Source organism: Pezoporus occidentalis, unplaced genomic scaffold (genome assembly GCF_034315485.1).
Source record: "Pezoporus occidentalis ecotype Australia unplaced genomic scaffold, CSIRO_AGI_Poc_V1 ctg4, whole genome shotgun sequence".
NCBI lineage: Eukaryota > Metazoa > Chordata > Aves > Psittaciformes > Psittacidae > Pezoporus > Pezoporus occidentalis.
In genome coordinates, this window is record NW_026915724.1 from 8852225 (window position 1) to 8865307 (window position 13083).

At 37.0% G+C, this 13083-nt stretch overlaps 1 protein-coding gene across 11 annotated transcripts in view; it reads left to right on the forward strand.

The window, feature by feature from the left end:
• Positions 1 to 13083, forward strand: part of PLAG1 (PLAG1 zinc finger) — a 51202-nt gene that overhangs the window by 6914 nt on the left and 31205 nt on the right. Inside the window, exon 1 of one of the 11 annotated variants that reach the window (XM_062633361.1) lies at positions 11307 to 12377. The exons of the other annotated variants lie outside the window; for them this stretch is intronic. The gene's annotated coding sequence lies outside the window, so the exon portion shown is untranslated. Of the gene's footprint in view, positions 1 to 11306; positions 12378 to 13083 lie in introns of those variants that run through there. 11 annotated transcript variants of the gene reach the window in all.

The following is a 13083-nucleotide window of genomic DNA, read 5'->3' on the forward strand; positions in this document are numbered from 1 at the left end:
TAGATGGTTGATTTTGTCTTCATGTTTACTGTGAATTGCCAAGTAATGAAAGAACAAGAATGTCAGAAAACTTATCTTCCCTGTTCATTTATTGAGTATCTGCTTGTATACTGCATGATCTCAGATTTACTAGTGCATGGGTTCTCTAAAAAGCCCTGCAAATCATCTGATTCTGAATTAATGAGATCTTATTACACTGAATGTTTGAGTAGCAGAAAGACCATGTGTATGGAAATCAGATTTCTATCCCAAGTGTTTCTCACTTCTAATAGAACTGTCTAAGTCATGGTACCTGTATTTCTCATGGACGTTACATTTATACATACTACAGATATACACACACCCCTTTTAAGGTAAACATCTGGCTGTTTAGGGATGACATGTCTTTGCAATAGGATTTTCTTTTTTTCTTGGTTGTCGTTTGTTTTTTGTTGTTGTTTTGTTTTTGTTTTGTTTTTTTTTTTAAAGAGACCTGTTCGAAGGAAAGGCAGAAAGAGATTCTGGCAGCTCACTATTAAATTTCAATCAAGCCTGTATAGTTAGTAATAAAACATTTACAAGTTTGTAAATGTTAAGTTTCTTCAAACTCTTACTGTCACATGTGGAATTTTCATTTGTACTAATTGTTCATTTACTACAGCTGCCTACATGCAAGCCTTAATACTGTATTTACCACATGGAAGTATAGGTACAATATATGTAAAAGTAGAAATTGCCTACAGCTGTTCTTAAGTTTTCATAAGATGATACACTGCAAAGGTGTGAATTTGTGGTGCTAGCTACCAGCTACTGGCTCTCTTACCCTCACAAGTACTTCAAGAAGAGTGAGTATTAAACTAAAATAAACCAAATTTCAAATCCTGTCAGGATTTTATGCTGTGTTTAAAAGCTAAATATGGACATTGTTCAAGCTTATTTTGTTCGCTGGAAGTTATTGTGGTCAATGCATCCAGAACTTGTTTCATCTAAGACATTAGGAAATGGTGAACCACATAGCTTAGAGAAGAGCTTAGACATAGCTGATCACAATAAATGCCAATTAATTGGAATCTGTAGAATTTTTTTCCTCTGTAACTTGACAGTTTTCTTTAATTCTTTTGAATACTGGGTTTGTGTTTAGACTTACCACTTCTAATTATACCCCAGCACAAATATATAGCTTATGGCTGTATTTTAATCAGTTTCAGAAAAAGTAATAAAAATATTATTGCATCTGTCCAAGGATGGTGTTGCTACATGCTATTTTAAATGGTGTTTAAGTACAGTTATAAGCATACCAGTACAGTGAAATCAGCTTTGTTCCTAAACAGCAAAGTTACACTATTTATTACTTAAAAAGTTAACTGGGAATCATAATATGTTAATTATCCTAATTATTCAGGCTGGTTTTAATACGTGTTGAAATTGCTTTAAAATCTATATGTGAAATATTTATATCAAGCTCATTTAATTTCTAATTACTTGTAAAATGTAATGTTTTCCCTGTTGTAATTTTAAAGGGTTTTTGTCTTAGCTGGACGAGTGTATCCTTTTCTTTTGGATACACTCGTTCCTGAGCCCAGCAGTTCTTTCACTTGTTTAAACCTCTCTCATTCCCTCAGAATGAATTTGTATTTCATTAAGTGTTGGTCATGATAATTTTTGTACTAGAAAAAATGTGCTGAGGGGTACTGTGGAATTAACTTGTGCTGATGATGCTACAAGTATAAAAATTGGGTGTAGAATAAAATGGGGAACTCAAATGTAATGGTATTTAGATGATGGGAATAGTCCCAAACTGGCTGAATGTTAAACTAGCCTATGAGGAAAAGATGTCGGGTTTTGCAGCCTTGTAGTGTTAATCAAATATGTGATATCACTATTCCTTATAAGAAATACTCGAACACTCTCCTAGCATCAATTGCTGTAGAAGGCAAACAAATCTAGATTACACTTTCAGAAATGATAAGCTATGAAATAGGTTTTGGAGGGAGAGGGAAGGAGAAATGGGTTTAGAGGTCTCCTCTGTAATATAGTATCATTTTACTTTTGAGAACTTGACCACTTAAGAATATTTGAGAATGTAAGTTAAGTCCATCTTGAGTAATACATTTCAGTTTCTAGTACAGTTTTTTATCTGTGCATCATGTAAAACAAACTTCTTACTCTTCAGTATATTTAAATATTTTTACTGAAAAGGAAGTGCATTTAAAACAGTTTTTAACTACATTGAGTATCCATTCATTTGGTTGGAGTAGAAAGGTGCTTTAGTTTGGCAAGGTCGAATATGTATTGTTATTTTCTATTTTTCTGCAGTCTGTCTAATAAAAAATATTGAGCATAAAAGGAGACTGGATCTTTCTTCAAGCCCTGAGTGGAATGCGAGCTGTGGTCAGGAAGGGGCTCTAATGGCTTGAATCACTGCTCCTCAGTCTCAAAATATTTAAATCCTAAGAATTTGTGATTTTGGCTGCATAGTAATGTTGCAGCCTCAAAACTGATAATACATTCAGTTATCTTGAAGTGAACTCCACAGTTCTTCATTAAGCAGGTCAAATTCCCCAAAGTTGTGTTTGAATAAGTACTAGAGTACTGTGCTGTGTGTTCCAGTTATCAGAAATCAAGGACTAGAAAGTCAACCCTGAGCAAACCCTCAAAGATGTCACAGATGACCTAAACCTCTCCTATTCCTTTCATAGTTTTTGTTGTTAAAATGTGGTTTAAGGTCAAATAACACTTTTTGTAAGCATCTAACATTTATCGTTAAGGAGGTAGTTGGATATTTGGTGGTAGTTTTAGCACAAAGATTTTATGTAGGTAGCTTAACAAAAAACCTTAAAGGCAGGCAGAAATTTGCTGTCAGGTTTCAGGTGCTCTGTAACTGTTACCTGAAGTAGTACTTGAATCACATTTGTTTCATTCAGATATTGAGCTAGTTTCATTATTAATTCTTCCTTTCCCAATATACATAAAAATTCACCACCACTTTTGCTGCCAACAATGATTGGAGGATTATCTATCCATGTATCTCCCTCTCCAAATCTTTTGTAACTTAGGCCTTTGTAGGAAGGTAAGAGGTCTAGTGGATGGAGATCATAATGTATTTGTATCCTTCTTATGAATGAACTATTACTTAGCAATTTCCTTAATTCATGATGTGCTTTGGTGTTTGGGGGTACATCTGAGAGAGTATATAGTCAAAAATATGTATACTCCCTGACTGTGCATGGCAGAGATCAGGCCTGAAGAGCCTGAGTATTCTATCTTCTTGCTTTAGGTATTTGTAGACTTGTTACGTGATGATAAAAATGTTTTTGTTTGTTTGTTTGTGTGGTTTTTTTTGGTGTGGTTTTTTTTTTCCCTGCCACTTGTTGCAGTCATCAGTTGTTTAGGAATTCCATTTCTTGGTATTTTTTTTGTATGTTGCAGTGGCTGGCAAAGTTTTTAAATCACCTGAACTACAGAATTTGTAGATGGAAGACATAGACTTTGTTTTCCTATCTGATCTTGACCAGATTATTTGAAACTTTCCTTGGCCTTTTCAGCAGTGCTTTGCTATAAATCAGAACAATTTAAATTGAACAAGCAGTCAATAAAAATGTATGTCCTGGGTCCCTCTGGCAAAGCTTGTTAAAAGTCCAGTTGGACGCTGGCAGTTCTTTTCACTGTGACCTTCAGGGTATGCAGCCTCTACTTCATGCTTTCCAAATATCATCATTTCCATCTAATTCTGGGTGGGTCATTAGTAAATGTACAGTAGTAACTGTATAGTCTGCAATGCTAACATTTTAAGCTTGTCTCAGAATGAAATCTGTGTTAAAGTGGAAATGTTTCTCAGAGAGTGAGTGGTACTTCCCCATCTGTTTATTTCTTGGTGTTTTGTTTTACTGTAATGTGTATTTGAGATTGTTTCAGGTAGCATTCATGAAAGCAGTTGATCTTTCAGGTTGTCAAGAATCAAGCTTGTCAGGGTTGGGGGTTTTATAGGTTGAAACCAGTAATTTTTTTAACATTATTTGGAAACGGCTGGTCATTAAGGCTACATCATGGAACAGTAGAATCATGTGCCTCTCAGCAGGCGATGCTTCTTAATGATGGAACTGCAGTGTCCTGAATGTGGAAGGGGTAGACCTGCAGTGAAGGACTGGTCTTTTTCTGTTGTGCGGACAGAGAACTGCTTTACTCTGACTTTAACAAATAAATCAATTATTTGGAATAAGATCCTTCCTTCACTCACTGACATGTTCATTTTTTCCTCCACTGTCAGAAATGGGCACTTCAGGATGATTTTTACAAGTCCATCAACTTGAAAGGGCAATCAGTGTAACCACATATGAAGTCAGAGTGTTTGAAAAGGACAAAAATCCTTTTATTAAAGATCTTGGAAAAACATTTACATGTCTAAAAAGCAGAGACAAATACCTGCTATGCTAATCTGAGGATGCTTTATAACTAAGTAATACATGGATATCTGTTGTGGGAGATTCATTTAGCAAATGGCTTGGATCTCTCAGGGAATGTGTGTTGTATCAATATATTTATGAAAATAATACATAACCTACCTTTAGAGGAATATGGTTTTCACTAAAGAAAACATCAGAACTTGATCAAAAGAAAACAGAAAAAAAAAAAAATCTGTTTTGTCCGTGTACATCCATTTTTGGGTTTTGTTTTTTTTTTTTTTGTGGTGTAAAGGTTAGATACCTAGGCATGCATAGGTATTCAGGACCCTGCCATTATTATTTCTATGAGCTGTACAAACACCAGATTTTTCTACTGCATGCAGATAGTGTATTCTAAAGTGCTTTCTAAGGTTAGTGAGCTTGTTGGTTTTGTGAGTTTGAATTTAGAATTAAAAGTGATACATAGAGAAGTGGTATGGTACTGATGTAGTAGCACAAAGTATTTTAGTCCAGCGTTGGAAGTGTAGTTTATAAAACCTGAATGTAAATACTGCATGGAGTTGACTTACTGGTAATGGGGATTGTACCTAGGAAAACAAGTGTTTTGTTTTGTCGGAATTACTGTTTCTCTCTGGTGTATTTGCCTTTAATTGAATTTTGCTCAGTGATTTTTTTTTTCCTTCTTATTTTCATGGAATTGTGCTCATGCTTTTTCCTCCAAACAAATACAAATAGCATTGTGCTCCTGCTGCGATGATTATGCGTAACACCTCTGACTCAGCAGATCAAAAGTTATGTTTATTGGAAAACAGAGTTAACATCTTATACTTTTTTTCCTAAGACCACTTAATAGCTTTGTCCAAAGAGATTATGCTTTTAACATGCTAATCCATTAAGCCATCATACATCATTCTGTAGGCAGTGTTTTTGTTCCAGGCAGCTACCTCTTACTAGAGTCCATCTGACAGGCTTCAGGTTATCTCAGAAAAATACTCATAAAACTCAAATTCTTGAGGAGAGAGGTTTCTTTAATTGAATGCACAATACATGCATTATCAAATTGCAGCCTTTTTTCCAAGAATTGTTTTACATGTCAGCATGGTTTGGCCTGCTTTAAGGCATTTTGGTTATTCAAGTCAAATTGTTGCTTAAAAATGGTATATGCAAAAACCTTTTCTCAGTGTGTGCAGTGTAGCAATTCCTAATTTTGATGTAGAATACTGTGTTGTGATAGCCAAATACCTGAGTGGAATGCTATACCAGTTGTAGGAAAGATAGAGTAAAGGAGGATGAGAATTTATGCCAGCTGGATTGGAAACTCTGAAGTTCAACCGCATTAGTAGTTTCAATTGCTAATCTTGCCGCATGTTTCTCTGCCACTTTATTTTCTGAAGTTGCATTTTCCTCATTCAATGTTTATAATTGCATACTGTCACTGTATAATGTGTCACATGAACATGGGAATTGGCAATACTGACTTGGCAGAAAATTCTGTGAAATGCAAAAAATACAACAGAAAAATGTAGTTCTGCCTTATCTTTTGATTTCAGAAATCTTACATGTTAATTGTAAGAACAGTAGATACGTATGTGTCAGCCTGAAGTTTGACTGTAGGTTGACTGCCACTGTGAACATCAGTGACTACTTTTTAACACCTACTTTTTAGGTATTAAATGCCAGTACAAGGAATTTGCTTGGATTTGCAAGTTGAGTTAGGGTGCAAAGTTTGCTGAAACAGCTTAGAAATAGCTATTTTCATTTATTGTTACAAATGCTGATTCAGAATGGCACAGCATAAGTGAAAACTTCAGTTGTTACTACTTGATACTATTCTGGCTAGTTATGGAGCTGCATTTAATGTTATCTGACAGATTAGAGTATTTAACTTGAAAAAATGCTGCTGCTCAACTGGTGAGTTGGGACATTGCCTACTATGATTTCCTACTGGCAAGAAGTCTGTAAAGACCATTTTAAGGAAAGCTTGGTTGTACTTGAAACTGATAGACTTAGGTAAGGTTTGACATGCTGCTTTCTTCTTTAGGGACACTAAACACCTTTTGTAATTTTTGGGCCAAGGTATTTTTGAACTGGGTAAGTGTTCTAAAAGAACCATTGGTTTTGGTGGCATTAACTCTATACCTTGAAGTATGATTCTGTGGGCTTTTTGTTACACCGGTAGTCTAAACACCTATGGCCGTAATACGAGCATAATACATTGTGTTGTTGATCACTTCCGTATTCAACTATCTGCAAAGAACAGTGCCATAATAAACTGCAGGGAAAATACTGGAAAGAGTGTGATACAGAGCAAAATGAAACATTGTAGGGCCTACACTGAGGGCGCAGTGACAGTCCACAAAAGATTATCCTCACAGTGTTTTTGCTGTAAGGCTGCGTGCTGTTTGTGTGTGATAGCACTTCCTATGTAGTGCCTGTAGATTATGTTAATAAATAAAGTTATTTTCCACAAGGAGATTTAAGTATCAGTAGACAGAAGCGCTGCATGAAAGTAACTGTGCCAGTCTTTCTGTAAATTGTTTTAAAATAGACTGTTGAAGAAGGTGCTGTTCCAAACAGTCGCAGTTTAAAATCCTGATAAGGAAGGAATTGTTGTAAAGTGGTTTGTTCCGAAGCTGTATGCTGAATTGTCCTGGCAGATAGAGTTCCTCGTTCTTTCAGGGCTGGATTTTCACTGAGCAATTAGATGAAGTTACCTACATTTGAACTGAATCCTGAAGCTAACCTAGCTGGAGTGAAAACGATAATGCTGAAAACTGGTACATAAATCACTTTTTGGAGCTGGGTTTTTAACTGCATTAGTGAGAAATACGTTCTTTGACTCACCGGTTTAAATTGAAAAAACCCCACCAAAACAAAGCAAAACCAAAAAACCACGGAGAACAGTTTTGTGTGTGATTAGGATAGGGTATTACTCAATTTATACGTATGACCAGTGCAGAAACAGAGAATGTCTCTAAATTCAGCAAGTGGTGTGTGTTGCTCTAAAGGCAGCAAGTGACTCATGTGACTGTCTTAGCAGCTGGGCAGCAAGATTAGAGAGCTACTATGTACACATTCCCTTACTGAGGGGTCCAAGCTGTTGCTAAATGAAGTTGTATTCCTGCCAACAACTGAATAACGGGCATAAGAAAATATAGTAAATGAGTGTGTCATCAGGTTAGTGCAGGAGTTCAGGCAGTTATTAAAGTGAAAGAAAAAAAAACCAAACCAACAGACAAACAACCAAAACCCGAAACTTTTAACTTTTCCAAGATTCATATTTAAAAGTTTTTTGTCCTTTTTTCAAAGACTCTAACTTCATATGAGATTACATGTTAATTGTCCCTTTCAATTTGCAGATTTGCAAAAATCATCTTGAAAGGGTTGTTTCTGACACCACAGGAAAAAAATAACATGAGTGAAGAATCTTATTCTAGAGAACTCACTCACTTATTTGTAAAAGTACTAAAAATATGCTTTTATCATGAAGTATTTTGATTTGAACTGAAGTTGGCAAAGCATATACTTCTTGGTCACTTGCTAATTTGAGGACCTAATTTGAAGTCTTATTCATGATGTTATTCATCATGTATTTCCTAATTGTAAGAATTTGTGAAGTTTGTTCCAAATTGTCTTTAAGTTTTCCTGGCATGCTAGTATGGATTAGTGGGATATGTATTCTTTTTCTTTTTTTAATGTTTCCCTAATCTGATTTTTTTTCTTTTTTTACTTGGATACTTGCTTTTCTTAAGAAAGTTGCTAAACACTTGTGAGTGCTTTGTCCTTTATATATATGTATTTACAGTTACACATTGATATTTCAAGTGTTATTTATGGATTTATACTTAGAAGTGTCATCCTGTCAAACATCTCCTTAGGACTAACCCTCATAGAGAACTCAGTTGTGAGGACCAGAGGACATAACGCCTGACAGTTGCAATCAAGTAAATTGATACACAAATCAGGAAGACATAAATATGAATCTCCTTAGTGCTATTTTTAGTGTCAACTTTCAGACCATAATTATATTTTAAAGATGAGAATGTGTTTGCCAAAGCAGAACTTTTAAATATAAAAAGCCAAGACAGATGAGAGGTCAAGCCCATGATAAATTCCTTATAGTAAAGAGGATCAGAAGAGTGTGTGTTCCTAGCCGTCATCACTGCATCCTGTTGCCCTCAAAAAAGATAAACTGGTTTTGATTTTTCTGCTTCAGGTTTTCTGGATTTCTGCTTTCTCTCTTTTTGTGCCTAGTAATAACTTGTTTCCCACCTTGTTATTCATTCAAAGGTTGTGCAGTTTTCCTCAACAGCGTCTTTTATTTATATCTCTAAGGAAAAAAAAAGGGGGGGGAACATAAAATAAGGTTGTCCGGAGATATCAGTGCATGTGAAAACTACCTTCTCAAGGTGGACCATCTGCTTTAATACTACTTCAAAACACCTTGTTGATCTGGCCCTTTTAGTTTTGCATGTGTTTAGGTTTTGCATACTCAGATCTTACTGTTTAGTATTTTGAAATACTTGATTTATAGGAAATGTTCAGTTTGGTTTTTATTTTGATTCATCCTCTCATGAATGTTTTATTACTATTTAATGTATCATTTCCTAGTCCCAGATTGCTTTTCTACTCTGCTTTCATAATTTTTCAGTCACATATTACTCATCAGTTGCAAAAGAAAAATGTTTGTGTGCTTATTTCTGCACAGTTTGATGTTGCTCTGTGACACAGGAGCAGTAGAAAACAGTGTATTTCTGTATTGATAAGTAGTTTACAAACAAAGCACTAGCAGATTCTGGCCAAGGACATACCTGCAAAATATGTTGATCCTCTAACTATTTGAATGCTTCAGTGAATTCCTGTGTGCTATTCTTAACTCATTCCTTGAGATGAACCATCAGAAATGTTCATCTGCCAACAGAGTTTCAGGTCCTGAGTCTCGCTGCCCTGTGTTACGTGCTGCAGCAGCTTCCTGGGCTCAGACTTCTCCTCTGCAGGGAAGAGCTCTGCCGTAATGCAGGTTGTGTTGAGCTGCTTCCCTTTCTTCTGCAACGTACTTGTGTTTGTTTAGAGCACCTTTTGCACAGCTGGAAGAATTATGTAAAATAAATAGCTGTCCTGAGGGGATATTTGCGGGAACTTGGACTTTGTCTTGTTTGTTCTTTTCAGAATGACGCCCAAAATTTCTTAGCCACAAATTTGTGCTGCTCCACTGAACCAAAGAGGGAAGTATCTTCACTTGGATTCTAAGGAGGAAAGCTCTTAAGCGACCTCTATGAAAATAATACAGTCTTGTCTTTAATAAATTTGTTTTTCAAGTGGCTGAGGAGATATGTCATATTTATGTGAGGTTGCCACTTGTAGGGCAGGCATGGCTTAAGAAAGGAATAGGAAAGATTCTTGTTTGATGTAATTGTCCCCTTTTCCATCATGCCATTCTGTATTAGGATAGGGAGCTATGGTGATGTTTGCTTCTTACGGTTGTTAGAAAATCACAGATATTTTGAAGGAAGTTGAGGTGCTGTTTCTGATGCTGCTTCTGTCCTTCTGATGAGAGTTTTGCAGTGTTGCTGTGGTGGTGTGTGCCACCTGCCCAATATGATTTCCTTTGGCAGGAAGACCTACAGCTAAGAAGAAAAGAAATGTCTTGGGGGAAGTTGATGGCGCTTTTTTTTTTTTTTTTTAATAAAGCTCAGCCTGTGCTCTCAGACAGCATTTGTTAGGGCTGGAGTTGCAGTCTCACTGCTTTGCTTGCACTGAGGAGGCCTGGCAAGTTGTCTGGAAGTTGTAAGTTGATCAGGAGTGACTCTTCAGCTCTTCAGTTTCAGATGTGATCTTGGTATTTGGCTCCCTTAAGGAGTGATGAGCTTCCCAGTGATCTGAGAGAATTTCAGTAGCCTTTGGAAGGAGAAATCTTGGTTCTGCTGTCCTCTGAGAAAGCAAGCCTTCTGGGGCAAGCTGAAAAGTAAAGCATGGGAAGGATTGGAGCCTAGATAACTGAAGCACTCTTCTCCAGTAACTATAGATACTGTGGTCTTTCACAAGAGAGCAGTAGAGAGGAAGAATGTTTGTTTCTAAGCACTGATGACTGGGTAAGAATAAATAGAACTAAAGGAGGCTTTTGGAGTTGTGTTGCTTTGTTCATGTCTTTAAAAAAAAGTAGCATCCATTTTTAGGATTCAGTGTACTAGAGGCTGAAAAGAAACAGAGCAGGCATCTGCCCTTCCCCAGACAAGCTTACAGTGTTACTTGAAGGAGGAGAACTGAGACACATGGAAAGGAAAGGGGAAATACAGTTAAAGTACCTGTGGTTGCATATATGCACCCCGTTTAATTTTGAGTGTTAATATAACAACAGCAGCTGACACTATGGATTTTAAATAAAATAGTAAATTCAGCTGCCCCTCATTTACACAGAGCCAAATTATGTTCCTCTCAGTCATCGCAATGGGCACTCCTATGCTATCCTGCTTTTCAGGCCCTGGATCACTGAAGGCAAATACCCAGTGGGATGCTAGTTCTCGGAGCTGTATGTATCCTGCAGATGGGAGTTCACAAGCCAGTTTGCTGGCTGGAAACTTATACATGGATCTTGACAATGGAACATATTTATACTGAGTTTTGGTATGCTCCCTAGCACGTTTGATGTTTTGCCTCAGGCTCTGGATACTGTGAGAAATCCTGCCCTACAGCCGCAGTCCATACCCTAGTGAAACACCCAGCTGCTTGTACATTGTTTCTGACCCTTGTGATGGAGTGACACTACTTGCCCAAGCTTCATCATGACACTTGTACTGTAAACACCTTGATACCAAACCCTGCAGTGCATACACAGGATAAAATAAAGAGTGAGAATAAAGTAAATGGATCTTTTGGGGTATTTTTTTCTGAGGATTGTTTTTTTAAGAATCAAGTTTCTGAGGGGTTGTTTTTTTTTTTTGAGAACCTGTTTTGAGATCATAGGCTGAGTTTTTCAAAACCATTGTCTTCATAATCTGTTTAGAACGCAACTTTCACTGCTTTCCACTGCAGCTGCAGGCACTAAGTATTTCTGCAAATCACTCCTTCTAGACCCATGCCAAGGACCTGGAAAATTAATGGCCTCTTCTGTAGCATTCAGTTTAGATGACACAGAGATCTCTAGTAGAATCTGAGTCCTCTAGGACAGTGTTCAATTATCTGACTCAAAAGATTGGTTTCTGAATGACTGTAAAGGGCTTGTGGAATAAGTAATCAAGAAATTGGCCTGATTTGGGTAGAGTTCACAGAAATGACAGCTTTACCGCTATCCCCATGTTAATTTCAAGTCTCCATACCAAAGGACAGGGGTTCAAAGCTCTAGGAATATGAAAAACCTGCCAGAAGCTTTTAACACAGACAGAACTTTTTTTTACATTAACCTTTATTTTTTGAAATGGCTGTCCTGTTTTGAATGAAAAAAAAAAGTGAAGAACCAAAACACTGAACCAGACATTAACTTGTAAAATTTCATCCCAAACAATGGCAGTTTGGCAAAGTCATGATTTTTCTGATGTAGAGGAGTTTGTCTTACAATGGCAAGTGTTTGGCAGCATGGTGAAATGTGATCCTACTCTTTCTGCCAATAGTAAAATATGCTGGATTTGAGTTAGCATTTGTACCTACTGAGAGCAGCATCGGCTCTTGTGCAAGTTAACAGAGGAATTGTCCTGCTTTCAGATCAAGCTGTTAGAGAACTGTTATCGCAGATCTTAAGAGCCAGATCAAGGCCTTGACATGACAAATACTGCTTTCAATCAACCTGATACATGCTAATCAAATTCTGTATTTGCGTTTTATACAATAAGAATAATTACACTTGTGTGGATATCAAAGCCTTGTGTTCTGTTTCTGGCAGTGGCAAAACCAAAGGTGTGAAAGGTGCAGAAGCAGGGCAAGCATATCTGGCTGGCTTTCTCAGAGTATTCTCGTGATCTTCAGTAATTCACTTGTCAAAGGCTTCCTGAGCCAGGCATAGTGGGTTTGTATTTACTAACCTTTACTGGACTTTTTCTGTAACTACTTACTGTGACCTCTAGAGCCTTTGTAAACTCTTTAGGTGTCTAAATACCCTGTTGCAAGGAGTTCCCCAGCAGAAGCATGTGAAGAACAGTACATTTCCTTCTTGAGTCTGTGTCCTTGTCATCTCATTTCACATCTCCTTATTGGAAGAGGCAGTAACTACCAGTCTGTTCAGCTTCACCTGTCAGTCTCTAACCACTTCAGGTATGCCTGCATATCATTCAGTTGCATCTCCCGTATCTACATGTGTATTCATTCCTTCAGAGAACTCTGCTTGCGTTGCAGAGCTTGATTTGATTTTCCATGATTTGTTACCTTTTCACCAATATGTTGTGTTTGTTCATGTGTCCTCCTACCACCCCCACTGTTACTCAAGTTTATGCTCACTTGCCTGATGTAGATGTCAAGCTTACTCTAGTACTTTGGACATAGGGAATTAATTGTTAGGAAAGCAATAAAAAAGGCAGAAATCTGTGGTGTGCCTGTCTCCTGAGTACTATACAAAAGATAGATATAGAATGGCAAAAATACAGGACAAGGCAATGAATATGAAAATAAGTAGTGAAATGGCTTCCATGGAAGGAAGGGCTAGGTAGCCTGGTAAGAGACTACAAAAGGGAGAGTACAATAGAGGTTTCATGTCACATGAGATCAGAAAGGA